This window comes from Pseudophryne corroboree, chromosome 3 (assembly GCF_028390025.1).
Source record: "Pseudophryne corroboree isolate aPseCor3 chromosome 3, aPseCor3.hap2, whole genome shotgun sequence".
Lineage (NCBI taxonomy): Eukaryota > Metazoa > Chordata > Amphibia > Anura > Myobatrachidae > Pseudophryne > Pseudophryne corroboree.
The window spans coordinates 343692611-343720087 of record NC_086446.1 but is presented as its reverse complement, the minus strand read 5'-3'; the positions used below and the strand labels follow the sequence as shown (position 1 = coordinate 343720087).

Sequence of the window (27477 nt, the reverse complement as noted above, 5' to 3'; positions counted from 1 at the left end):
TCATCGTGCCGTACGTGTGGTAAATCAAGCTTCGAGGTATTGCGAAGTATACATTTGAATTCCTTCTTATCCTGTGGTACAGGTCTGTGGATGGGCTGTCAAACTTTACCGAGCTCATTTCGGCTGTGGTTGTAACAAAATGGGGATGCACATTTTAGTTGATGATACATGAATGGGGGAGGTATGTGGTTGCTGATATCTGTGCCTGTATTCCCTATCGTCTATGTGTGTCGTTACCTGAGGGTTGTAGAGATGAAGATAAAGAACACTTACGAAAAATGCAATGATATTCTATGTCAGGGAAATGTACATCTGTCGTCGAAGTTGTTTTCGGTATCTGTTGAGAGTCGTCTTCTTTGCGCTGTATTGCTCCTTAGGCATGAGCAAATAGCTTTGTCTGAGCCATCAGATTTACAAAAATGTTGGGCTAGCGTGAGTTTAAAGATACTAGGGAAACTGGGGATCCGTGGCAAAGTTCATCAAGTGTCCATATTTAAAGTTGTCAAATCTTCTTCTTTGGTGCTTGTCTGTTGTCTGTATACATCTCGTCTCGTCAGCTTCCTCGTCCAAGGGGGTCTTTGTATCTTGGAGAAAAGCAGAAAGACAGGTGAAAGAAACGGACCGTATAATCGCATTTTCATCACATTCTGGTTTCTATCATTGGGTCATAAATCAAATCCAGGTTAATTACAGTTTCCTCACTCCTCAAGCTCATCACTTTTGTACTTTGTTTGCACCTCATTAAAGCCTGCCCGCATCTAAATATCAATCCAATCGATATAACGACACCCAAGATACATAGTAGAAACTTTCCAACATCCATTATGACTCCTTGAGCCCACTCTCCTAAACCGGAGAACCAATTTCGCGGGTTCAACCATGACACCCAACCAGTCAGCTCATTACCTACAGCAGCAAGGGTGAGATTGTGTTTTCGACGAAATTCCCACTTTAATTGCAGAATATCATCCATCTTTTGGTCTATGACCTCTACCGGATCCTCGGTGCTATTTGTGATATATGTGCAACACTTTATGCCGTACTGTGTTGCCAATGTAACACAATATCCGCCTGTTACTGCTGTAAGATAATTAAGAACCATCCTATGCTGAACTAGTTCTGTTTTATAAGCTTGAAGTTCTCTTCCAGTGTATCTAAACGTGTCATCATACATTTCAGTGATATTATCTAACAAATTGGCGAGTGCGGAAATGTATTTATAATTCATCACTCCCCGAGCGGTACGAGTGAAATCTAACGCTACCAGAACCTGAATCCCGGTGGATTCATGGATAAGATCAGAGGCCGGATGCTCTAACCTTTCTGACAGTTGTCTTTTAACTCGGTGCTCGTAATGAGTGTGAGTATAAGGAGCTTGGGCACCACGGTGTATGTCCTTCATTTTGTCATGTGTAACAGTCATCACTTCAGGCAATACTTTTCCAATGTAACACAATCCTTCAGAGTTTGGGGCAAGCCACTTGTACGCCTTTCTCCCGCATATGAAATATGCATCATCGGGGAGAACATAAGGGACGGAGAAGGACATGACCATGTTACAAACCTTCCAGGTGAAATCTCCTGACCCTAATTCTTCCAACTGCTTAATGCACGTATCAGTTTGTATGACATGTGCACAGTATCCTGGTGATACCTCTCCAACTCTAGTAATCCTATTTCCTAAGGTATATCGATACCGAAAAGACTTTCCTCTACTGGCTATGTGGCGTACGAGCTCTGTATCTGTAGGCATTCTATCTGCTCTGTGTGAAAAGGTCATGGTAAGGTTGCTCCATGACACTTCCCAATTTCCCGGTTTTCTGGGATTGGAGATGTTAAAACATAAGAGGGACCTATCCACATGGTATTGGTGGAGCTTCAAACTAGGAGGGCTGGAGATGTTAAACCTCCGGTCCACCGGTCTCCCACCACTTAGCTCAAGTACCTCCCCTAACGTTAAAGGAAATGGTACTAGCCCTGATTTGCTGTGACCCTGAGGTACTTGAGAGCATACCCAACAATCTGTTTGGTTTAACACGTTACCCACTAAGGAGTGATAGTCACTCAATGGATGTCGGTCTATATGGATATTAAAACTAGATTGGCATTTCTTTATGCATCCATCTTCAACCAGATTATCACAGAGCCTACAGATACAATTTTCTTCAGCTAACAATCCATCACAATTTCTTCTATCGGATCGTTTTCTGATACTCGCCTTTGCTTGTTGGTTTGGTTGATCTTGGAAAACTACGCCTCCATCATCATAATCGGAACCCATTCCAGAACCTCTTTCGACCTCTATGGTACTCTCGCCGGAACAGACTGCTCTGGTCAACATCATGGTTAACATCAAAATCCGGATCACAGTCTCTTGGGGCAAGTCCATCTTTGAGGAGGAAATAGAGAAGAATGAGGAGGGGGAAAAAGAAATTTTAAGGGAGAGGGGCTGGGAAGTGGAGAAAAACAATAAAAGGGAGAAGGGAGTCGACAACTGCTTTCGGTCTTCAAGGCTCAGGTGCCGCCTCAATCCTCCTGGAACAGACACTCCAGTGATACAACCTCTACCGTCTGTTCCTTATCGCGGGACTTCTCTGGATCAGCAACCTTTTTGCAGTGGGATGAATGGACCCAAGTCTCTCTCTCAGCAACCTTCAATGCTGTGGTGCTAGTCAATAAGACCTGGTATGGTCCTTCCCATCTATCAATAAGACAACCTGAGCGTAGAAAATTTCGTATCATTACATAATCCCCAGGTTCAATGTCATGACAATTACTATCTGGTAAATCAGGAATCACCAACTTCAGATTATCATTTTGATTCCTCAACTGTTTACTCATGTTAATCAAGTACTTTACAGTTACTTCATTGTTACATTTCAAATCATCCTGAGGGTTAATCATGACATGCGGTTGTCGACCAAACAAGATTTCAAAAGGAGACAGATTAAGAGGGGACCTGGGAGTGGTTCTGATGCTATACAAAACAATGGGTAAAGCTTCTGGCCACGTCAATCCTGTCTCTGCCATTACTTTACTCAATTTATTTTTAATAGTGCTGTTCACTCTTTCGACCTTCGCACTCGCCTGTGGACGGTACGGAGTGTGCAGCTTGCTATCAATACCCATCAATTTACACATTCCTTGAAAGACATCACCTGTAAAATGGGTACCCCTATCACTTTCAATGATTCTAGGGATACCATATCTACATACAAATTCCTGCACAATTTTCTTAGCTGTAAACATAGCGGTATTTGTAGCTGCTGGAAAAGCCTCGACCCAATTCGAGAAAACATCTATACAGACAAGTACATATTTCAAATTTCGACATGGGGGTAATTGAATGAAGTCAATTTGTATTACCTGGAAAGGGCCGCCGGCAGGTGGGATATGGGATGGTTCTGTAGGTATTGCTTTTCCAATATTCTTTCTCAGACAGGTAAGGCATGACATTGCTCTTTTACTCGCATGAGAGGAGAATCCTGGGGCGCACCAGTATGCTCTTACCAATTTGCACATCCCCTCCTTGCCTAGATGAGTCAGCCCGTGAGCTGCTTCAGCCAGACATGGAAGGTATGCCCTGGGGGCCACCGGTTTACCATGTCCATCCGTCCAGAGCCCTGAGGACTCCTGGCCATATCCCTTTGCCTTCCAGACTGCTCTTTCCTGTGTGGAACACAGATTCTGCATCTCACACAACTTCTGTGTGTTGATGGTATTAAATACCATCAACTGTGTGGTGTCTGTCCGTGTGGGGGTAGCAGCTGCAAGCTTTGCGGCTTCGTCTGCTCGGCTGTTACCAAGGGATATTGGGTCTTGGCTATATGTATGTGCTTTACATTTGATAACAGCCACTCTGTCGGGTTCCTGTATCGCTGTTAGAAGCCTTTTTATGAGAGCTGCATGCGCTATCGGTGTACCAGCTGCCGTCATGAAATTTCTGAGCCGCCATAGGGCTCCGAAATCATGGACTACCCCGAACGCGTATCTGGAATCGGTGTAGATATTGGCTGACTTACCCTTAGCCAATTCACATGCTCTGGTTAGGGCGACCAGTTCAGCAACCTGGGCTGAGTGAGGTGGGCCTAGCGGTTCCGCTTCTATGGTGTCTTGGTCATCTACGACTGCGTATCCAGTACACAAGTCTCCCGAGTCTGACTGTCTGTGACAACTACCATCCGTGTAGAACGTGAGTTCTGCATCTTTCAGTGGATTGTCACTGATGTCAGGCCTTGCGGTAAAATTTTGGGTCAAATATTCCATACAATCATGTGTATCTTCCTTTGCATTAAATCCTCCTTCCCCATCACTCTCACCTTCCACCCTTTGTGTCTGACCAGGCACACCTGGGAGAAATGTTGCAGGATTTAATGCGCTGCATCTCCTTATGGTGATGTTTACGGGGGCCATTAATGCCAATTCCCATCTTGTAAACCTTGCTGATGAGACGTGTCTGGTTTGGGCAGAATTCAATAAGGCAGATACCGCATGCGGTGTATGGATTGTGAGGTTGTGGCCTAGCACAACATCTTCGCTTTTTGTCACTAGCAATGCTATCGCCGCAACGCTACGCAAGCATGTGGGGAGGGATCGCGCTACCGTATCTAGCTGGGCGCTGTAGTATGCAATTGGCCTGCTGGCATCACCGTGTTTTTGTGTTAGTACACCTGCTGCGCACCCAGCACTTTCTGTTCCGTATAGTTCAAAGGGTTTCCCATAGTCTGGCATACCTAGTGCTGGTGCCTGCGTTAGGCACTGTTTGAGTCTCTCAAATGCTGTTTCAGATTCGTCTGTATGCGAAATCCGATCAGGTTTGTTTGAAGAGACCATTTCCTGCAAAGGTAGCGCCAATATGGAAAACCCTGGGATCCAATTACGGCAATACCCACACATTCCTAAAAACGTCCTGATCTGTTGCTGGGTTTGTGGCAGTGTCATGTCTCTAATGGCTTGGATTCTATCAGCGGTCAGGTGTCTCAGTCCTTGTGTTAGACAGTGTCCCAAATATTTTACCTTAGTTTGGCATAATTGTAACTTGTCTTTGGAAACCTTGTGACCTGTGTCTGAAAGATGAAACAGGAGCTGTTTCGTATCCTTCAGAGATGCTTCCAGTGAATCTGAACACAGTAATAAATCGTCCACATACTGTATCAATACTGATCCACTGTCTGGTTGGAAAGACTGTAAACAATCATGCAAAGCCTGAGAAAATATACTTGGACTATCTATGAAACCTTGGGGTAACCGAGTCCACGTGTATTGGACTCCTCTGTATGTGAATGCAAACAAATATTGGCTGTCAGGGTGCAGAGGTACCGAAAAGAAAGCGGAGCAGAGGTCAATAACAGTGAAAAATTTGGCAGTGGGAGGAATTTGCATTAGGATGACAGCTGGATTAGGCACTACGGGGAACTGACTCTCAACTATTTTGTTAATCCCCCTTAGATCCTGCACTAGCCTGTAACCCCTCCCCCCACTCTTTTTAACAGGGAAGATGGGACTATTTGCGGTGCTGGACGTTCTTACTAGAATGCCCTGTTGTAGCAAGCGCTCTATTACGGGAAAAACTCCTAACTCCACCTCTGGCTTCAGAGGATACTGTGGGATTTTTGGAGCTATCCTACCATCTTTTACATGTACAACTACTGGAGCTACGTTTGCCATTAATCCAGTGTCCTGTCCATCTTTTGTCCAAAGTGACTCTGGTATCTGAGATATCATCTCTTCTACTTGGGATGGATTCCTATTTGTCATAATGGAATGTGACATTAATTTTGATGGGGAGTCTAACATGTCTCGTACTTCCTGAGCGTGATTCTCAGGGATGTCCAAGAATACACCTTCAGGAGTACAATAAATGACGCAACCCATTTTACATAGTAAGTCTCTTCCCAGGAGATTAGTTGGTGCAGATGCAGCCAGCAAAAAGGAATGCTTGGTATGCAAAGGCCCTATTGTAATCTCGGCTGGTTTGCTAACAGGGTAGTGCTGGACTACTCCTGTTACTCCCATGGCTGGAATTGTCCTACCAGTGGTTCTCATGCCCACTGTCGAATTTATCACTGACTTGGCCGCCCCTGTGTCTACAAGAAAGTTTAAAGTTTTACCAGCTACATTGATTGCAATTTCTGGTTCGTTTCCAAGACTAGCAATCAACTTAACTGGCTGCAGATTACAGGTATGGCCACACCCCTATTGGGTATGCTGACCTCCCTGAATCCCGCTGGCAGCAACTACTTGTGAGGGAGTTAGCTGGGAACTACCAGAGGCATGCCAATCTCTGTTTGGGGGATATCTTTTTGTTTCCCCTGTATGTGGCTCAAAACTCCGCCTCTGTGGACCCTGCTCCCAATGTCGTGTGTTGTGTTGTTGTCTAGGGGGTTGAAAAGATCTTTGTACATTCTTTGTTCTACATTCTCGTGCAAAGTGTCCCGGTCTGTTACAAGAAAAACATGTTATTACACTTGCCTTACCCACAGGATTCGGTGGTACATACGCAGGCTGCCTTGTGGTCAGCGCCTGTATACTTACGGACATCAACTTATCACTTTGCGATTCCCTGTGCCTAGTGATGTTTCTGTCGTGATCAATAGCAGCCTCTCTCAAGCCGGACACTGACAGACCTCGCCAGCACGGTTGCGTGGTCTGAACCCTAGTCTTTAATGTTTCCTTTAAACCATCCATCAGTACAGATACTGCTACTTCCCGATGGTTTGGGTTGGTCTTAATGTCTTCTATACCAGTGTACTTTGCCATTTCTAATAGTGCCCGGTGAAAATATTCTGTTGCCGTTTCTGACTCCTTTTGCTTAATGGAAAATATTTTATTCCATTTAACAACGGCTGGGAAATACTCCTTTAGCTGTAAATTTATCCTCTTTACATTATCCTTGTTGTACACGTCTGTAAGCGGTACATCTTTATCCAATGCACAATCAGCTAAAAACTGAGTTGCATCAACATTGGAAGGTAAACAAGCTCTTAGCAGTATCTGCCAATCCTTGTTGTTGGGTTCTACGGTGTTACCTAGATCCCTGATGTATTTTTGGCTAGCAACTAAATCCTTCCTGGGGTCAGGAAATTCGGACACTATTGTTCTTAATTCCATTCTGGAAAATGGAGTGTACATGGCAATGTTCCTTATGGGAGTGGCTCCAGACACATCTGTTTTTCCATTGGGAACTGCTATTACCCTTACAGGAGCAATTCTAACAGCCTCTTCCTGTGTAGATTCTACAGCTTGTTGTGGTACAATTGTTTCAGTGTAGTGCATGGTGCCGTACTTACCCGTTGACACGACCTCACCTATCCCTCCGCTAGGGGCTTTCACTAATCTCGTGGGTGTCGCTGTGCCTACTGTGGTCTCTGCTATGGTGGCTGCAAGAGAGAGAGCTGAAATTGTTGCTGAATCGTCTTCTTGATCACACTCCTGAGGAAGGTTCAAAACAGGGTACATCTTGCACGGGTTAATACTTGCATGAGTTATTTGGTTAACATCATTAACATTTACAGGGTTACTAAGAGTTTGTGTTTTACAACCCAGTGCGTTTCTCTCCGCAATCAACTTCTCTCCTGCAATGTATGGTGGAGGAGGAGCTGTGGCAATCAACTTCCTGACTGCCCCAGATCCTGCCGCCAGAGCCAAACCTCTCTGTATCTCACCTTCCTGGTGCCATAACTGTAAACAATCATGATGTTGAATTCGTCTCTTTGTTGATTTTACGAGACATATCCTCCTCCTTAAATTTTGTAACACTTCTGGACTAAAGCTACCTATTCTTGGGAACTTGTCCCTGTCTTGTACAGTCATTCTCTCCCATTCATCACATAAAGATTCGGTGTGAATTCCATATTTTTCACACATTACATATCGTGCCGACCCAACTGGTCGGTTCACAGACTCAACCTGAACCAGGGTTGATCGCCCCCTACCTGAACAAATGGCCCCCATAATCTGCAGGTGTTGCTTATTCCTCCTTGAATATCAAGGCTTTCAGCGAACCCTTACAAACAAACCAAGATGTCCTTGGGCAGGCCGGCGGTGGTGGTTTATCAAGTACCCCACTTACTTCTCGCCCACGTTGGCCTGTGCTGCAATCACTGTAGCCAGAGCTGCTGGACCCAACCTAGGGCCCCTGTGAACCTTTAGTTTACTGGAACATATGAGGGTTACCCGCAGGACACTTACTCTTTCCAGTAAAGTTGGGGTTGTTAGATAGTTCCTGAGTGACCAGCGAACTTCCCTTCCAAAAATAAAAAATTACACAAATCACGTCAGAATGTACAGATAGCGTTTGTGACCACTTTACTCTAATGGTATTAGGTCAGATTACTAACTACTGCACACAATAACGTGCGGTCCAATCGTTCAGTATACGAGCACTACTTGTCATGTACTGAAAGATCAATGGAATCTATGTTTCCGGCTGCGATTCCTTCAGCCAGAGCTTGTATGGCCTATATGGGTTCTGCACCAACACCCCAGGCGTTGTGCCACTGGACTTTTATAGCGGACCTTTTACCTTACGACCTCCTGGTCTTGTTACCTTATGACCTCCTGGTCTTGTTACCTTATGACCTCCTGGTCTTGTTACCTTATGGTCCGCTATACTCTAATGCTCAAATATTATTTAACCAGGGATGCCTCCCTGGCCACCGTATATGTCACTTACACGTATGTCCCTTGACGAGTACCCGGCTTTCCTTTTGGTTCCACCTTAAAGTTATATAAACTTTTGTATACAAAACACACTCACTCAGCACATGTACACTTTTGTTTCTATATCTATTTCTGCGCAGAAATTGTCTTTAGGCCAAAAGTGTTACCAATTAGGAGCAGGATCTGTTAAACTAAATTTCCGATTTTCCAAAAATAGATTTGCGTTATTTACCGCTTCGCGTTATCTACCGCTGTGCGTTACTTATCGCCTTGCGCTAATTCAACTTTTTCGTGACTTGAGCTACGTGAGCGTAACCGGACGCTACGTTGCGTAATGAACGCTGCGTGCGTCTGCCTTTTGGATTGCGTACGCTAGTCTTTGTTAGCGACACGTGTACGCAATGCAAAGGATCCACCGTAACACAATATATTTTTATCAATGTAAATGATCCCTGATCATCTACCGCAATCCACACTGACTGCCTTGTATCTCAGACAAACCGTGTGTTTGTTCTATACTTTAACTATCACCTCTACTATTAAATAACAGCAAATCTCTTTTTAGCACTTTCTATCAACTATAAAATTTGGCAAACAGGAATAGTGATATACGAAAAATGAAATACACAAGTGAAAAGAAATGCAGGTATGTATGCGTACGCAAGACAAAAGAAAAATAAACAGTTTTAAAAAGACACAAGCGTTTTGTTCTTACTTCCGGTTACCGGGTTCCTTCAGCACCCTTTATCTAAGCGAAGCAGACGCTTATCCCGTCAGCACTGTGAGACAACCTCCCACCCTTTGCTGGAGGGATAATGTCTGCTGATCTACCTAGTGCAGATATGAGAAGTATAGGACGAGCCCGCAATTGACAATGCTAAATTCCTTTGTCGTATAAACAACCCTTTATGAAGCTAAGAACACTGTACGCTGTTTACTTAAGAAGTACCGTAATGGTACGCTAGTTGCGTAACGATCGCTCAGCCGTAGGCGAGACGCTCAAGCGTCACGTTCGCTCACGGCCCAGGGATCACAGGACACGTTATTGGTTATGTCTAGGGTAATGATTCGCTATGGCGTAGCTTACGCTCGAGACCACGAGGAGGTCACCAGCGATGCAGACGCTCACAACACTATACCTTTATGATAAAACCTTATACCCATGAAATACACTGAATACCTTAATGTGAGTACAGGGTGTAAGTGCAACCTTGTGTAACCTGACTAACTACAAAGCTGCTTGAGCGTCACCGACGCTCAAGTGAACACTTAACACTATAGAAAATACACAGATACTGGTTTAGGTTCCAAGGCCTATTAACTGTATTATATCTAATATACTTGTAAAAGGGGATAACAGTACAAATGATACACTACAATATAACAGAGACTTCCTAACCACAGAACTAAACAATAAATACAAAAAGACAATACTACACTGACCTAAATGCAATACAATACAATACAATACTATCTAATACAATACAATACTAGCCTAGTCTAGGGGAGATATGAGAGAACAGAACAGAGAGAGAGAGAGAGAGAGAGAGAGAGATATTGGCTCACAGAAAGACAATGATAACGGAGAGAAACTTACGCACAAAGGGTATGATCGCCTGCGCCTCGATATCCAGCTCCCGGCTATCAGCAGATAACCGTTGATGAGAGAGTGAGAGCTGGATGTGGTCGGCCTGCCTATTTATGCCCCACACACAATGCAATCTCCTGGTCCTACAATCCCATTGTCCATTGGCCGAAGGAATTCGGCCCTGTATCATAACAAAAGGTCATAGGGTGATTCATACAGGTGGGCTGTGACGATTTCCAACAGCTCAGGTGGGTGGGAAACTGGGTTTCCCGCCGCATACCTGAGTATGTGTAATTAATAGAAATGGACATAAACTTCTTATGTCCATAACTATTCGCACGAGCGATTAATACGCTCCAAACCAACACCGGAATATTGCTAATTAAATACTCTTCCGATGGGTACCAAACACTGCTGTATGATTCCTGTTAGACCCTTCGTACGATATAAAGAGGGATTCCTCAGCTCTGGGACATTGTATTTTAACCAAACTTTCAGAATCTATCAAAGGGACCATGATCTATAAACTACATTAATTGTGAACATTTGTAACGAATGAGTCGCACGCTACGACTACATAAACTCTACCGTAAATACGCATACCGCGCCTGCGAGTGCACGTTATTGCGGGTATGCGAATCCACGGGAGAGCGCATGCACGCGCAGCGCGGACCAGTGTGCGGTGCAAATATGGCAACGTGCATTGAGACATTTTTCTGACTTTGACAGGGGGCACATATAATGAGGGCACAGCTACTGAGGGCGCAGTACTGGGCGCACAGCTGCAAGTAGCACAGCTACTGGGGGTACAGCAGCTACTGGGGACACAACTACTGAGGGTGCAGTACTGCGGGCACAACAGCTACTGGGGCACAACAGCTACTCGGGGCAAAACTACAGGGAGAAAAACTGACAATGCCCCTTCCCTATGAAGCCACGCCCCTATCTTTGGCGCTCGCCTCAGGCGCGCACAGACTATGTTTCACCTGGGGGGGGGGGGGGGGTGCTACAAGGTCTAGAACCAGTCCTGATGTTATATTTGCCCTACCTGCAGTGCACATGGTTTTGCCCATTAGAGAACATTTTTGCTGCTGCGATCAGGTCTGAATTAGGCCCAAGGTCAGAAAGCAATCCCGAAAGGTCAACAACAGGACTATATTTATAAAGTGTGTTTCAATTACTCTGCTTGTAATGATGTAGTTGTCTTGTGGTCCTGAAATGTACATGTTATATTCCTATTTTTATTCTTTGTTTAAATGTAATATTATTGTGTTTAGTAAATGGTACCTGTTTACTTGAAACAGTGAGACAGCCACTTGGGTGGGTTAAACCAACAATGAAATCCTCCCCACCAGGCTGTTTCTAGACAATTTGGCTCCCAGTGCGAACAGTAAAAAAAATGCCCCCCATATACATAAAAAATACATCTTGCGTGTGCCTTGCTAATATAGGCGGGGCCTAACATTGAAAGACTACCTTACACCCCATTTTTTTGACCCTGCACCAACAGACCTTGGCCACCACAGGAAAGAAAGCAATTACACCATATTAAGCCTCACACAGTAATGCTCCTTGCACCATGGGGGTTATTCCGATTTGATCGCTCACTGCCGTTTTTCGCAGCGCAGCGATCAGGATACTACTGCGCATGCGTATGCACCGCAATGCGCATGCGTGTCGAACGGATACAAACAGCATCGTTGCTGTGCAATGCTTCTAGCGACTAATCCATTCGCACAACCGTTTGCAAGGAGATTGACAGGAAGAAGGGGTTTATGGGTGTTAACTGACCGTTTTCTGGGAGTGGTAGGGAAAACGCAGACATGTTCAGGCGTTTGCAGGGCGGGTGTCTGACGTAATTTCCGGGACCGAACAGGCTGAAGTGATCGCAAGGGCAGAGTAAGTTCAGACCTACTCAGAAACTGCAAAAAACATTTTCGTCCCGCTCGGCTGCACAAGCGATCGCACACTTGCAAAGCAAAAATACACTCCCTCGTGGGCGACGACTATGTGATCGCTGCTCTGCAAAAAATAGCTAGCGAGTGATCAACTCGGAATGACCCCCCATATTATGCCCCTGGCACGATAATATGCCATACACCGCAATGCCCATGATACATTATGCCCTACAGTAAGGCTTCTAATTACTTTTAAATTACCTGCTCATTGCCAGGGGTTTCATGCTATAGGTTCCATGCTTGTTGCCAGGGGTTTCATGCTCTGGCTCTGGGTATCATGCTTGTTCCCAGGGGTGTGTAATGCTTGTTGCCAGGGGTTCCGTGCTCGTTGCCAGGGGTTTCATGCTCTGGCTCTGGGTGTCATGCTCATTCCCAGGGGTGTGTAATGCTCGTTGCGCTGCTATCCTGCTCCTTCTTCCTCCCATAGTACTCCGCTAGGGGTTGGAGTTTCGCGAAATGATGTGACATCACGACGCAACTGCATCATTTCGCGAGAGGACTACAATGGGTGGGAGGAGGGGTAGAAGGATAGGAGCCATCAAGTTCGGCAGCGGGCGCCCCATGCGATTGCACGACTCACCTACTGCTAGAAACGGCACTGCTTCCCCCCTCCATTAATTAGCAACTGGTGAAACCACTGATGCATATGGGTTAGGCTGGGTACACATCAAAATGATGTGTTCCCAGCCGATATGCTTACATATCGTACCGTAATCTGATGCTGTGTCCAAAGACGTAGCTCGTATCACTAATGCAAGCAGGAGGTGGGTCGTCTCCTGCTGCATTAACATATTAGTGCTATCACTTAGTGCTATCACTGCTGTTTCCATATAGACAGCGATAGCAACTCCAACCACATCTGAATCAGGTCCTGCGCAGTGGCGTAACTAGAAATTTATCTCCCCCAAGCCAAAAAATTCTTCGGTGCCCCCCCCCCCCCCCATCCCCCATAATTGGGAGCAATAAAGGGGTAAATATGCGCACGCCGAAGGCGCGCGCAGCAAAAAAAGGGGTGTGGCTTCATTGGAATGGGCGTGGCTTCATTGGAATGGGCGTGGCTTCATTGGAATGGGCGTGGCATTGCAGGAAAAGACTACCTTATACCCCAGTTTTGCAACCTGCACGCCCAGACGTTAGCCACCACAGGAAAGAAAAATAATCTTGATTCATGCCCCTTACATTATTTGTCATTTTTCCTCCTTATAGTAATGCCCAGTATACATTATTCCACATACTGCAATGGCCCTTAGACATTATGCCGCACACAATAATGCACATGACACAATATGCACACACCATAATGCCCCCGACACATTATGCCACACACTATAATGCCTGTGACACATTATGACAGGAATCGCAATGCCCGTTATACATTATGCTACACACTGCACTGCCCCTGATACATTATAGCACATACAATGTCTGTGACACATTATGACACACACTGCAATGTCCGTGATACATTATACCACACACTGCAATGCCCGATACATTATAGCACATACAATGCCTGTGACACATTATGCCACACACTGCAATGACCTTGAGACATTATACCACAATGCCCGTGATATAGTATACCATACACCGTAATGCCTGTGACACGTATCGCAATGCCCGTTATACCCTATGCCACACACCGCAATGCCCGTTATATATTATGCCACACTGCAATGACCCTGAGACATTATACCACATACCACAATGCCCGTGATATAGTATACCACACACCGTAATGCCTGACACATTATGACACACACCGCAATGTCCGTGATACATTATGCCACACACTGCAATGACCCTGAGACATTATACCACATATCACAATGCCCGCGATATAGTATACCATACACCGTAATGCCTGTGACACATTATGACACACACCGCAATGTCCGTGATACATTATGCCACACACCGTAATGCCCATTACACATTAAGTCCTACAGTAAGGCTTCTAATTACTTTTCAATTACCTGCTCGTTGTCAGGGGTTTCATGCACTGGGTGTCATGCTCGTTGACAGGGGTTTCATGCTCTTGGTTCCATGCACAGTGCCAGGGGTTTTCATGCTCAGGGTGTCATGCTCGTTGCCAGGGGTTTCATGCACTGGGTGTCATGCTCGTTGCCAGGGGTTTCATGCACTGGGTGTCATGCTCGTTGCCAGGGGTTTCATGCACTGGGTGTCATGCTCGTTGCTAGGAGGTAGTCCTTGTTGCTAGGGCTGTGCTCCCAGTGCCACATATGTCCCCAGTGCCAGATATTCCCCCACGGTGCCAGGTACTCACATGCCCCCAGTGCCAAATATAGCCCCCCCCCCATGTGCCAGGAACACATATACCCCCCTAGTGCCACATATGCCCCCAGTGCCAGATATTCCCCCACAGTGCCACATATGCCCCCAGTGCCAGATATTCCCCCCCCAGTGCTATATATGCCCCCAGTGCCACATATGCCCCAGTGCCAGATATTCCCCCACAGTGCCGCATATGCCCCCAGTGCCAGATATTCCCCCCCAGTGCTATATATGCCCCCAGTGCCACATATGCCCCAGTGCCAGATATTCCCCCCCAGTGCCACATATGCCCCCAGTGCCAGATATTCCCCCCCCCCAGTACCACATATTCCCCCCCCAGTGCCATATATGCCTCCAGTGCCAGATATTCCCCCCCAGTGCCACATATGCCCCAGTGCCAGATATTCCCCCCCCTGCCACATATGCCCCAGTGCCAGATATTCCCCCCCCCTGCCACATATGTCCCCAGTGCCAGATATTCCCCCCAGTGCCATATATGTCCCCAGTGCCAGATATTAACCCCCCCCCTCCCTGCCAAATTTGCCCCCAGTGCCAGATATGCCCCCTCAGTGCGTCCCCCCCCCGCTTCCTCCGCCGCCGCCGCCGCTCCCCCGCTGTTAGGAGGGACACGGAGGGCACAGCGCACGCCTCCCTGTGTCCCTCCTGGGTCTCCGGCGGCCGCGGGTCACTGTAATAAAGGAAGTGCTCACGAACGGCACTTCCTTTATGAGACCCGCGGCCGCCGGAGACCCAGGAGGGACACAGGGAGGCGTGCGCTGTGCCCTCCGTGTCCCTCCTAACAGCAGGGGAGGGAGCGAGACCGCAGACTGACATGCGGACGATCGTCCGCATGTCAGTGTGCACTAAATCAGTGGCACCCCCGCAGCCCCTCGCCCCCAAGCCACCGCGAGGGCTGCGGGGGCAGTAGTTACGCCACTGGTCCTGCGTCAGCATGGAAGTGGTAAGTAACTTACTGCTTTTCAGAGCAGCTATCCCTGCACTGAAGCAATACTGTTAGCAGAGCCGTAACTAGACATTTTGTTGCCCTGTGCCAGAAAGAGATCGGTGCCCCTCCAATATGTAAAATAGTGCTAGTGCGCACCAAAGGCATATGCCCCAAAAATATGGGGGGGGGTGGCTTCATGGGGAAGGGGCACGGCCACATAATAGTACCAAATCACATGACACCACACAGTAGTGTCCATTATTCAAATCGTCAGGTAGACTCCCTTTTAGACATTATGTCAGGTAGAGCACCTTACATCAAACCGCCCCCCCACCCTTAGGGTGTAGTGTAGTGTAGTGTAGTATAGTGTAATATAGGGGTAATTCAGACCAGATTGTAGATGTGCGAATAAACGCACATCTACAATCAAACTTTTAGACATGTACGGGGATTCCCAGCACAGGACAAGTCCGCCGTGCTTGCCGGATCCAGCACAGGGGATTTACTCACTGGCCAGTGCTGCCACTAACTATATGCTGACTTTACGCTGGTTGGAACTTGGGGGTGTGTGCACCAGGCACAGGCGAGCGGGAGCAGGAGCAGGAGGAACATCCGTCAGCGCAGGGAATATGCGGCAACTCAGGGTATATGTGGAAGGTGCACCGCGGCCCACAGGGCAAATGCTCTGTGGGCAAAGCACCTTCTGCACACACCTAGTTATGGCCCTGCTGATTAGCTCCAATAATTAAGTATCCACCACTGTAACTCATGGCCCCCAATTATGAATAGGCCCCTTCGTGAGTTTTACATTGCTGTTGTCTTCCCTACTCCTCCTTTGGTGAACTCTGCTGCCTCCTTTGTGAAAGCAGCTGGCACCAAACATGGAAACCACTGATCTGGCATTATTTCAAGTAACCAGCATGACACCAAGAAGAATAGCCGAACTACACACAGTTAGTCAAAACTACCAGACAACCGGGACATCACAGAAACAAAAACCCCTTCTAGAAATAGCAATGGAAAGACACTCTGTTATGATTAATGGTAAAGGACAGTTTTAAGATTCTGCAGTGGCTGCTTTTGTGCCTCTGCCTTCTGCTGTCCTCATTCCAACTGCAGTAAACCACTGATATGGCAGACACCATGACTGCTTTATTATTGGATGCTACAGTCTACAATAGTTACATATACTTTCCCCACCAATATACAATATGATTCAATTGTTCCCCACATCTTTTAGTCTGTAATCTCTTTTAGGCAGGGCTAGATTTGTTTCTGTCATTTCATGATCACCTCAATTTACAGCACTACACAACATCCACCAAATTATCTTATTTCAATAAACTGCAAGGTGAAATCTGTTTTGTGTTGTGTCCTTATTTTGTTTGTCTTTTGTAACTGTCCTTCAAAACTAGGAGCAGCGGGTGGTATTTAGTTTGCCGGCTGTTGGGATCCCGGCGCACAGTATACACACCTCTCTCTGCCCCTCGGGCTGCAGCACCTCTCTCTGCCCCTCGGGCTGCAGCACCTCTCCCTACCCCTCAGACTGCTGTGGTGCCACGCTCTCTGCCCCTCAGTCTGCTGTGCAGTGGTGCAAGTAGAAATATTTCTGCAGCGGGGTACACTGGGATTCCACAGGGAAAACTTTGGGGTGTAGAGTTGGATCTTGATCCGAGGCACCAACAGGCTTAAGCTTTGACTGTTCCCAGGATGCACTGCACCGCCTCCTCTATAACCCCGCCTCCAGGCACTGGAGCTCAGTTTGTAAGTTGGTGCCTGCAGAGCAGGTCACTAACAGGTGGGGCTGCGCTAGGCAGCCCTGAAAAGAGCTTTTTAAGAACACTTCAAGGGCCGCAGCACTGTTTATGTCATTCTGACATTCTGTGCTGAGACTCCATCACCTCCCCAGCAGAGCTGCATACTCCTGCGGCCGGGTTCCCTGGTACTTGCAGTGGAGGTGCACCGGTCATCAGGCACACCACCGCTGACGCTCTCCAGGATCGCATGGCTGCACATCAGGGAGGAGGTAAGAGGGTCCACCAGGTGGGACCCGCTGGTTAATCACGGTCCCCGGAGACGGACCGCGCCACTGGCATGGACACAGTACTGCACAGGGACCCCACTATATCCACCAGGGCAGGGAGCACAGGTCAGATTTACTAAAATCCATTTTATATAGGCTCCACAGTAGCCGGTGGTGAGGACGAGTATAGGGGATAGGGCGCTGACTTGTAGCCCCTCCCCCAGCTCTGAGCGCCATCTACTGCTGGTGTTCCCGCCCTGGAGCTGAATCTCACTCTCCCTCACTCCCTGACAGAGATTTTGGCGGCATCTTCACTACTAGCTGGGCTGATCTCCGGGACTGCAGGGCTCTGTTTCCTCTGTAAAGCCGCCTGTCTCATCAGCACTGTGCATTTACAGGCACTTAAGTATTCTAAATGTCATTCTAGACAGTGTTAGTTAAGAACAAGTGTGCTGCTATCTGAATATTTAGTACAAGTATTCCGTGATATACATCCAGTATCTAGTGTGTATTGTTATATCTATGGTGGTCATTCCGAGTTGTTCGCTCGCAAGCTGCTTTTAGCAGCATTGCACACGCTAAGCCGCCGCCTACTGGGAGTGAATCTTAGCTTAGCAAAATTGCGAACGAAAGATTCGCAATATTGCGAAAAGACTTCTCTGTGCAGTTTCTGAGTAGCTCGAGACTTACTCTTCCAGTGCGATCAGTTCAGTGCTTGTCGTTCCTGGTTTGACGTCACAAACACACCCAGCGTTCGCCCAGCCACTCCCCCGTTTCTCCAGCCACTCCCGCGTTTTTCCCAGAAACGGTAGCGTTTTTTCACACACACCCATAAAACGGCCAGTTTCCGCCCAGAAACACCCACTTCCTGTCAATCACATTGCGATCACCAGAACGAAGAAAAAACCTTGTAATGCCGTGAGTAAAATACCAATCTTCATAGCAAATTTACTTGGCGCAGTGCGAACATTGCGCATGCGCAATTAGCGGAAAATCGCTGCGATGCGAAGAAAATTACCGAGCGAACAACTCGGAATGACCACCTATATTCATACATATTTATATGTAGTTTTACTAGTCCAGTGCAGTTTTATTGTTTATCTGTAATAACATCTGCATTGTACCTGTGACTGAGTGTGCCTGTAGTTGTTGTGTGGATTTCATTCTCCTGTATCACACATGTTGCTATCACTTTATTCTGTACCTTGAGGGGCTAGGTGCGTCAGGGTCATATATATATATATATATATATATATATATATATATATATAGTGCTACACAGAATATACGATTTGCTATTTTTTACTGTGTATTTCAGTCATCTCATACCACTTAAATCCTCTGATTGTGTCCTGTATTTACGGTCACATAACACAGGGGGTTATTTGCAGGTATTGTGTTTGTCTGGCTATATTGTACTGTCACGCTCTACATTCCCTATAATGTCTGCCACACGGGAAATCCGCGGACGCTTCTGCATCCTGCAGTGCTGGCACCACAGATTTACCTGAGGGAAAGTGTTAGCTGCTGGTTCAGGCGCTGGGTGCAATACACCTCCCAGTCAACCCGCAGCACCTGTGGCCAATCAGGACCCACCTTGGGCAGCGTTCTCAAGTATGCTGAATACGCTTGTAACATGTCTTACGCCCCCTGTGGGACCTCCTGTGCCATTACAGCCACATATTGTTCCTGTAGTTAATCCGTCCTGGGCGGACACTCTGTCTACCCAGTTACAACAATTGAACCAATCTTTGGTTAGACACAAGGCTACCCCACGCCCCTCTGGGGCCAAGGGGTCATCTAAGCGGGCCATTTCTTCCTCTCAATCCAATAATATTTTGGCTAATTCTTCCGATGAGGATTCGTCAGACACTGATACAGTTGCTTCTGATGAGGACTCTACAACCCAGGTTGATGTTCCTGACCTAGTAGAGGCTATTAAGCTGATTCTACAAATAGAAGATGAGATTGAGCCTACTACTACGTCTAAGAAACCTGATAAATTCAAACGTCAGAAGGTTGCTAAAGTAGTTTTACCACATTCTGACCATTTAATTAACATACGTTGGGAATGCTGGTCATCTCCAGGAAAGAAGTTTTCCCTGTCTAAAAAGATGCTAGCTCGTTATCCTATCTCTGCGGAGTTAAGTAACAAGTGGGAAACTCCAACGCCGATGGACTCTCATGTCGCACGTCTTGTGGTGTCACCTCACTGAAGGAACCGACGGATAAGCGTGTGGAGGGTTGCCTGAAGTCTATTTACTATCTTACTGGTGCTGTACATAGACTCACTATGGCAGCCTCCTAGGCTGCGAAAGGAATTGAAGCATGGGTTCAGGCAATTGAGGATGAGCTACCTCAAGATTTTTCTGACACTGCCAGACAATATCTGTCTTATATTACCACAGCCTCCCACTATATTCAGGAGGTGGCCTCTGATGCAGGTGTAATGGCGGCCAAGGCGTCTACTACGTCTATCCTGGCTCGCCAAATTCAGTGGTTGAGGCCCTGGAAGGTGGACCTGGACTCCAAAAAGACCTTGGAGGTGCTCCCTTTTAAAGGGAGATATCCTATTTAAAGAGGATCTGAGCAAGATTGTGACTGACTTGGCGACTGCCAAGACTGCACTTTTCCCAAGTACCAATCTTTCTGCTCCAAAGGCTAAGAGTACCACTTTTCGTTCCTTTCGACCTCCAGGAAAAGCAAAAGGTCAGGCATACCCGAGGCAGGCTCGTGCTTCCAAAACCACTAAGCCCAAATCTAAACAATCCTGGGCCGCCCGTCAGCCTGCTTCCAAACAAGACAAGCCTGCTGCATTATGGGACGGGCCTCCCCCTGGGGGACCCCAGGGTGAGAGGCCAACTTCTGCAGTTCGCCCAGGCCTGGTTAACGACCACTTGGGACGCCTGGGTGCGGGAAGTTGTCTCTCACGGGTACGCAAACTCTTTCAAGAGACGTCCCCCTCGACAGTTCTGCACGACGGTTATCCCTTAGGATCCAGGGGCGGAACTGTGGGAGGCAGTGGAGTCGGCTGCCGCCGGGCTCCTGACCACAAGGGGGCGCATCTCCTCCACTGTCTCCCGCAGCCTGAGAACTGCGCTGCTATTGTGGACGGAGGAGCAGTCACTGACACGGAAGCTGCCTCCTGTAGGGAGAGATGGCACTGGCTGCAGCTAGGGGGAGCTCCAGAGCACAGCTCCTCTTCTAGCCAGCCGAGGGAAGCTCTCTGCTCCGTCAGCCTGATGATGAAAGCCAAAGGTAGACACTGTGTGGGGGGTAGGGGAGAGGTGTATTTGGGGGGAAGCACTGTGTTTTGTGTGTGCTTGTTTTTAAGTGAGGTGTGTGTGTGTGTTTTTAATGAAAGTTGTGCATTCAAGTAAAAGGCATGTGTGTGAGTGATGTGTGTGTGTGTGTAAGTGAGAGACATGTGTATGTAAGTGAGAGGCATGTATGTGTGTGTAAGTGGGAGGCATGTGTATGTAAGAGAGACTTGTGTGTGTAAGTGAAAGAGACGTGTGTGTGTGTGTGTTTAAGTGAATGAGGCGTTTGTGTTTTTTTTATATATATATCTAGTGTTCACGCTAGGTGTCTGCACCTTTTTTTAGACAGATGAATCCCACCCTGCCCGTTTTTGTGCGCCCTACCAACCCGCCGTTTTCTGCCTGCCGTACCCCGCCACGCCGCCAGACCCAGCCGTGCGCCGCCGGACCCGGTAAGCACATGAGAGTCCCCCTGGGCTAAATTAACCTTGTAAGTATTTTGCAGCTGTAAACTTCAATCTCAGTGCTCTCTACCTGGTGCAGTGGGCCTCAGTGCTCTCTACCTGGTGCAGTGTGCCTCAGTGCTCTCTACCTGGTGCAGTGTGTCTCAGTGCTCTCTACCTGGTGCAGTGTGCCTCAGTGCTCTCTACCTGGTGCAGTGTGCCTCAGTGCTCTCTACCTGGTGCAGTGTGCCTCAGTGCTCTCTACCTGGTGCAGTGTGCCTCAGTGCTCTCTACCTGGTGCAGTGTGCCTCAGTGCTCTCTACCTGGTGCAGTGTGCCTCAGTGCTCTCTACCTGGTGCAGTGTGCCTCAGTGCTCTCTACCTGGCGCAATGTGTATAACGTGCTCTATCTGTCGCAGTGTATAGGAGGTTCTATCTGGTGCAATGTGTATTAGGTGCACTACCGTGTGGTGTAATGTGAATTGCCACTATTATGAAACAACGCCGCTAGATTTTTGGAGCGCGCCTTCGGCGCGGACAGTCCATGTTTTGGCCCATAGGTATGGGAGCACCAAGCATTATAGTATGTACCTAAGTTTGCCCATCCCTCCCCGTGATCAGCACCCTGCCGTAAAAAAAATCCTACAGTGAACACTAATTATATCGGCACACCACTGCGCCAAAGCATCTCCATCGAGACCTGCTGGCGGGTGAGGGAGCACTGTAGGTGTACTATAATGGTATGCTGGTGTCTGTTTTATTGTAATAACTGACTTGGTGTGCATCCACTTTGTATGTGTATCTATATTACTACTGGGAAAGGTACCTGAGCACGCTGCTACTGTTCACCCTTAGTCCCGGATAGCTACATATGGTATGTGTGTGTATGTGTATATGTAGGGGGGCACCAACATTTATCATGCCTCCGGGCGACTGGGACGAACTTACGCCACTGTTAGGATCCATTAAAAGCGCAAGCTATACTCTTGGTTGTACAATCCCTCCTGGACACAGGAGTGGTAGTGCCGTTACCTATGTCTCAGACAGGCAGGGGATAATATTCAACCCTGTTTCTAGTTCCGAAGCCAAATGGGTCCTCCTGGCCTATACTGAACCTCAAATCATTGAACAAATTTGTGAGAGTATCCAAATTCCGTATGGAAACTTTGCGCTCCATTGTGCTGGCCATGGAACCCGAGGACTATATGGTATCCCTGGACATACAGGATGCTTACCTGCACATACCTATTGCCATATCACATCAGCAATATCTGTGGTTTGCTATTGGCAATCTATCTATCAATTATCAATTATATCAATGATATTCACCAAGGTAATGGCCGGCTCTTCTTCGCCGTCAGGGAACAGGATCCTGCCGTATCTGGACGACTTGCTGATCCTGGCGAACTCCCAAGAGGTTCTCTGCAGTCATCTGGAACTGACGGTCCAATTTCTACAAGCCCATGGGTGGCTCATCAACTGGAAAAAGTCCTCACTGGTCCCTGCTCGGAGCATGATGCACCTGGGGGCACTGCTGGACACACACAGCCAACGATTGTTTTTGTCTCCAGAGAAAGTCCTGAAACTTCAGGACAGGATCAGATATTTCTTCTCTCGCCCAAAAGTGTTGATACACTCGGCGATGCAAGTACTAGGCCTCATGGTGTCGGCTTTCGACATGGTAGAGTATGCTCAATTTCATTCCCGCCCTCTGCAGAGGTTAATCCTTTCCAAGTGGGACGGCCTGCCTCATCGGATCAGGTGTCAAATGTTCTCCTTGACTCCGGAGGTTCGTCTGTCACTGAGCTGGTGGTTACAGGACCAACAGTTGTGCAGGGGACGTCCCTTCTGGATCTCCAACTGGTTCCTCCTGATAATGGATGCCAGTCTGCGGGGTTGGGGCAACACTCTCTGCAGGGTCGATGGACCAGGGAGGAATCTCTCCTCCCGATAAACATTCTGGAATTGCAGGCAGTGTTCAATGCGTTGACATTGGCTCTGCCTCTGGTACAGAACAGGCCCGTTCAAGTACAATCAGACAACGCCACCACGGTGGTGTACATAAATCATCAAGGTGGCACTGGGAGCCGCATGGCAATGCTGGAAGTGTCAAAGATCCTACGTTGGGGTGGAACGGCATCTGCCAGCAATATCGGCAGTGTTCATTCCCAGAGTCCTCAACTGGGAAGCGAATTCCCTCAGTCATCAGGAAGAGTGGATTCTTCATCCGGAAGTCTTTCAATTCCTAGTGGACAAGTGGGGCCTACCAGATGTAGACCTGATGGCGTCTCGACACAATCACAAGGTTCCGTTCTTCGGATCAAGGACAAACGTACATGTTAGAGGAAAAGCTGATTTGAGACAAGGGGTATGGTACTGTAAATGAGCCAGACGGACAGTCCTTCAGCGGGTATGGGTCGTTGGGTTGACTCAACTTAGGTCGACCACTGAAGGTCGACATGGGCATTAGGTCGACATGCACTAGGTCGACATGGGAATTAGGTCAACAGATGAAAAGGTCGACATGAGTTTTTGGACTTTTTTTGGTGTTGTTTTCCTTGTAAAGTGACGGGGATCCCCAATTAGTGCACCGTGTCCCCTCGTATGGCTCTCGAAGGTTACCGTTCCAATCGTAGTCCACATGGATCGTCAGGTATAGAAAAATCTAAAAAAAATTATTAAAAAAAAAAACCTCACGTTGACCTTTTGACCTGTCGACCTAGTACATGTCGACCTAATGACCATGTTGACCTATTGACCATGTCAACCTTCAATGGTCGACCTATTGACTGTCGACCTAAGCTGTGTCGACCTAACGACCGTATCCCCATTCAGCTTCCTACGGGGCTCACGTACTGTAGGGCACTGGGAGCCGTGGTTGCTCTGGCCAAAGCCGCAGTGCATATGGGAGTTTTCCCCCCCTGAACCCCTCACACTGGGGTAAATTTACTAAAGCTTCTAATACAGGGAATTGGTGATGTTGCCCATAGCAACCAATAAGATGCTGACTATCATTTCTCTATTGCCTTTTAGAAAATGATAGACAGCATCTGATTGGTTGCTATGGGCAACACCACTAATCTCTGTTTTAGTAAATTTACCCCACTGTAAGTAGACATTGTGGTCAAACAAGCAGCCCAGCAACAACTCTCACTGAATGCATACTCTTGCTAGCACAGTTAGAGCGGACAGGCACCTTCTTAAACCTGTCTTCAGGCAGCGCACTATGGTGTATGCCTCACAGCCCGGGAGGAGGGGACACTGGATGGTGGAACTGGGCACTTCCTGTTACTGGGGCTTCAATATTAAACTCTGCGCTGCGGATCAGTGTCCCCCACTTCTGCCCCACAGCAGCTCTGCATCCCAATCGCAGCCTTTGTCTGATTAGTGTGGCACAGGTGGCAATGAATCGGCGCGCATGAGAGGAGGTGGTAGGTGGTAGGTGGTAGGTGGTAGGTGGTGGGGGGGGGGGCATAATTACCGACTGTGCTCTGTTGGTGTCCGCTCTCCAGCCTGTCGGCCACGGACAGTTACATGGAGAAGGCAGCGGCCGCGTCCTGCACCTTGTGGCACTCTATGCGGCTGCCTACATTACTAATTCGTAGGACTGGCCTTGACTGTTTTGCAGCTTCTTCCTAAGTAACCTCCCATGTGTATATTGCATAGTGGCATTTCTTCAGTGCTCTGTTTACAATCATCGTAGTTGTGGCAGCGCATGGATTAATAACATGGCAGACACTGGCATTTAATACAATATACGTATGTTAGGTTATTACATTTAATTTGCATATTGTTATTATATACACTACTTTACAATCACTGCAAATAACTTTTAAACTCAATATAGAAGTCTGACTGTATAATCTAATGCCTTCCCTGAGGTAGCACTAGCATTTTGGGCAGAAGAGTTATTGGATTTTAAGAGATCAGCGGCCTCCCTTTTGGGCCAAGAAAAATCCAGTAGACAAATGCACTCAAATGGAATAAAATATGAAGTGAAAATCTATTGTTACTATGCGATAAGGTCAGTATTCCCTGGGTACTTGTAGGATTTAATGTTCAAGTACATGTTGTGGAGGGCTGAGTATTTAGTGCTATTTCATACAACTGTTAAAGCTCACAGTACCTCACTTTCCATGTAGTGTATTTGATGATGGACAAGTAGGTATTCAAAGGGGGGCATCTACTTTTAATGTTTAGGATGAAAATGATTACTAGGAATATGTCCTATTAAATTAAACTTGAATATACAACACAACCTGAACCGGCGCTATTTTAAAAATTTAATACAATTAAATGTTCACAACTATTCTAATAAAAACACAGCTGCAAAGAAACTCCTGTGTGTTTGTGAAACACACTACATAAGATATACGGATAAGTTCACTTAAGTTAATCCTCGTTATCAAAGCAAATATAAAGGTATAGGAGTTGCGCTAATATTAATAATCCTGCAATGGCTGAATAAATATCCTCAATAACTTTTTAGGGCCTAATTCAGACCGGGTGGTCTTCAGTATGCCGACTGACGGGATCCCGGCGCACAGTTCACCGGCGCCGGAATCCCGACAGCCGGCATACCGACACATTCTCCCTTGTGGGGGTCCACGACCCCCCTGGAAGGAGAATAAAATAGCGTGGCACGCGTAGCGCACCACCGTGCCCGCAAGGGGCTCATTTGCTCTTGCCACACTGTCGCTAAGCCGGCGGTCGGGCTCCCGGCGCCGGTATGCTGGTCGCCGTGAGCCCGACCGCCGGCATACCATACTGAACCCATTCAGACCTGCTCGCTAGCGTTTTTTGCACTGCTGCGATCAGGTGAAACTGCGCATGCACCGCAATGTGCAGACACGTCACGCGGGTACAAAGTGGTTCATTGCTCTGCGATGGGTTTGTGCCAAGAATCCATTCGCACAGGAAGAAGGCGTTTGTGGGTGTCAACTGACCGTTTTCTGGGAGTGTTTGGAAAAACGCAGGCATTTCCAAGCGTTTGCAGGGCGGGTGTCTGACGTCAATTCCGGTCCCGGACATGCTGAAGTGATCGCAGCGACTGAGTAAGTCCTGGGCTACTCAGAAACTGCACAAGATCTTTTTGTACCGCTCGGCTGCACATGCGATCGCACACTTGCACAGCTAAAATACACTCCCTGGTGGGCGGCGACTATGCAAACGCAGGACTGCAAAAAACAGCTAGCGAGTGATCAGGTCTGAATTACCCCCATAGTGCACACTTCTTAGGAACCAGCTCTGTGCCTGATGTGGGGGTTTGAGCACCCCAATACTTGTTGTGCATGCAGCTAGCTATTTCTATACATAATATTTTGCAATCATATGGCACGCCCACTGATTTAAAAAAAGTAAAAAAGTTGTCTATCCTGGCATACAGTACCTCATTTGTTTGTTTTACTGTTTGCCCTTATACAATTATAAAGAGTATGTCTTACAGTAATTAAGAGCCTACATATGATGTTGGATACCAGGAAGAGTGGGCAGCTTGTTTTGCTGGGCTTTCCTGTCTGTTGGCTTGGCATCAGGTTCATCACCACTTCTTGCAGCGGAGAAAGTGTGAAACCATCTGGAAAATTGTTATTATGTTGTTTGTTTTTTGGTTTATTTTTAATAGGGCCAACGTGTATATACTGTAGATGTTTATTTAAAGACGTTGCCTCAGTGGAGTTTGCAATCTTATTCCATACCAGAGGCACACACGCTGGTTGCTTTTAGTGGGGAACACCCGCTGCAAACCCACATGAACATGGGGAGAACTTAAAATGTGTTTGTTTGCATGTGTGAGAGATGTGGAGGTGACATTGCACATCAAAATATTGACCTAGAATATTATGAGTGTCAGTGTGCTCTCTTTATTTGTTATAGATAATTATGTTTCTGTTCCGATTTTTACTGACTACTTGTTACATTGCTAGTATCTGCGACTGCATCCTGTGTGAACTTTGCTTGCTACCTACTGTACATATCCTATCCTTGGTTAGTCAATCGCCAGTTGGTGGTGAGCTACTCAAGTTAACTGATGACAAAAGTTGAGATATGCAGTCAGCAGCGGATCCAGTAGAAATGACGGGGGTGCACCATAATAGGGAAAGGGGCGAGGTTAGCGGTATTAGGTATATTTGCACACGGCAAAGGAGCACACTTTCCCAGAAAATGGGTGTGGTCACTACAAGCCACACCTCTCTTTTTTTATCACACACGTTGACTGGTGCATATACTTGGGGTGATAGAGGGACATATACATGAGGTGACAGTGGTGCATACACGCAGGGTGACAGTAGCACATATGCAGGGT

At 47.2% G+C, this 27477-nt stretch overlaps 1 protein-coding gene and 1 long non-coding RNA gene across 6 annotated transcripts in view; one reads left to right on the top strand and one right to left on the bottom strand.

The window, feature by feature from the left end:
* The window catches only part of LOC135055515 (uncharacterized), a 171526-nt gene that overhangs the window by 72118 nt on the left and 71931 nt on the right, over positions 1–27477 (bottom strand). The window lies entirely within an intron of this gene.
* The window catches only part of SRCIN1 (SRC kinase signaling inhibitor 1), a 900548-nt gene continuing 893900 nt past the window's right edge, over positions 20830–27477 (top strand). Inside the window, exons 1-2 of one of the 5 annotated variants that reach the window (XM_063959667.1) lie at positions 24481–24604; positions 25059–25197. The gene's annotated coding sequence lies outside the window, so the exon portion shown is untranslated. Of the gene's footprint in view, positions 21184–24480; positions 24619–25058; positions 25198–27477 lie in introns of those variants that run through there. The other 4 variants (XM_063959672.1, XM_063959669.1, XM_063959670.1 and 1 more) reach the window with 4 other exon arrangements.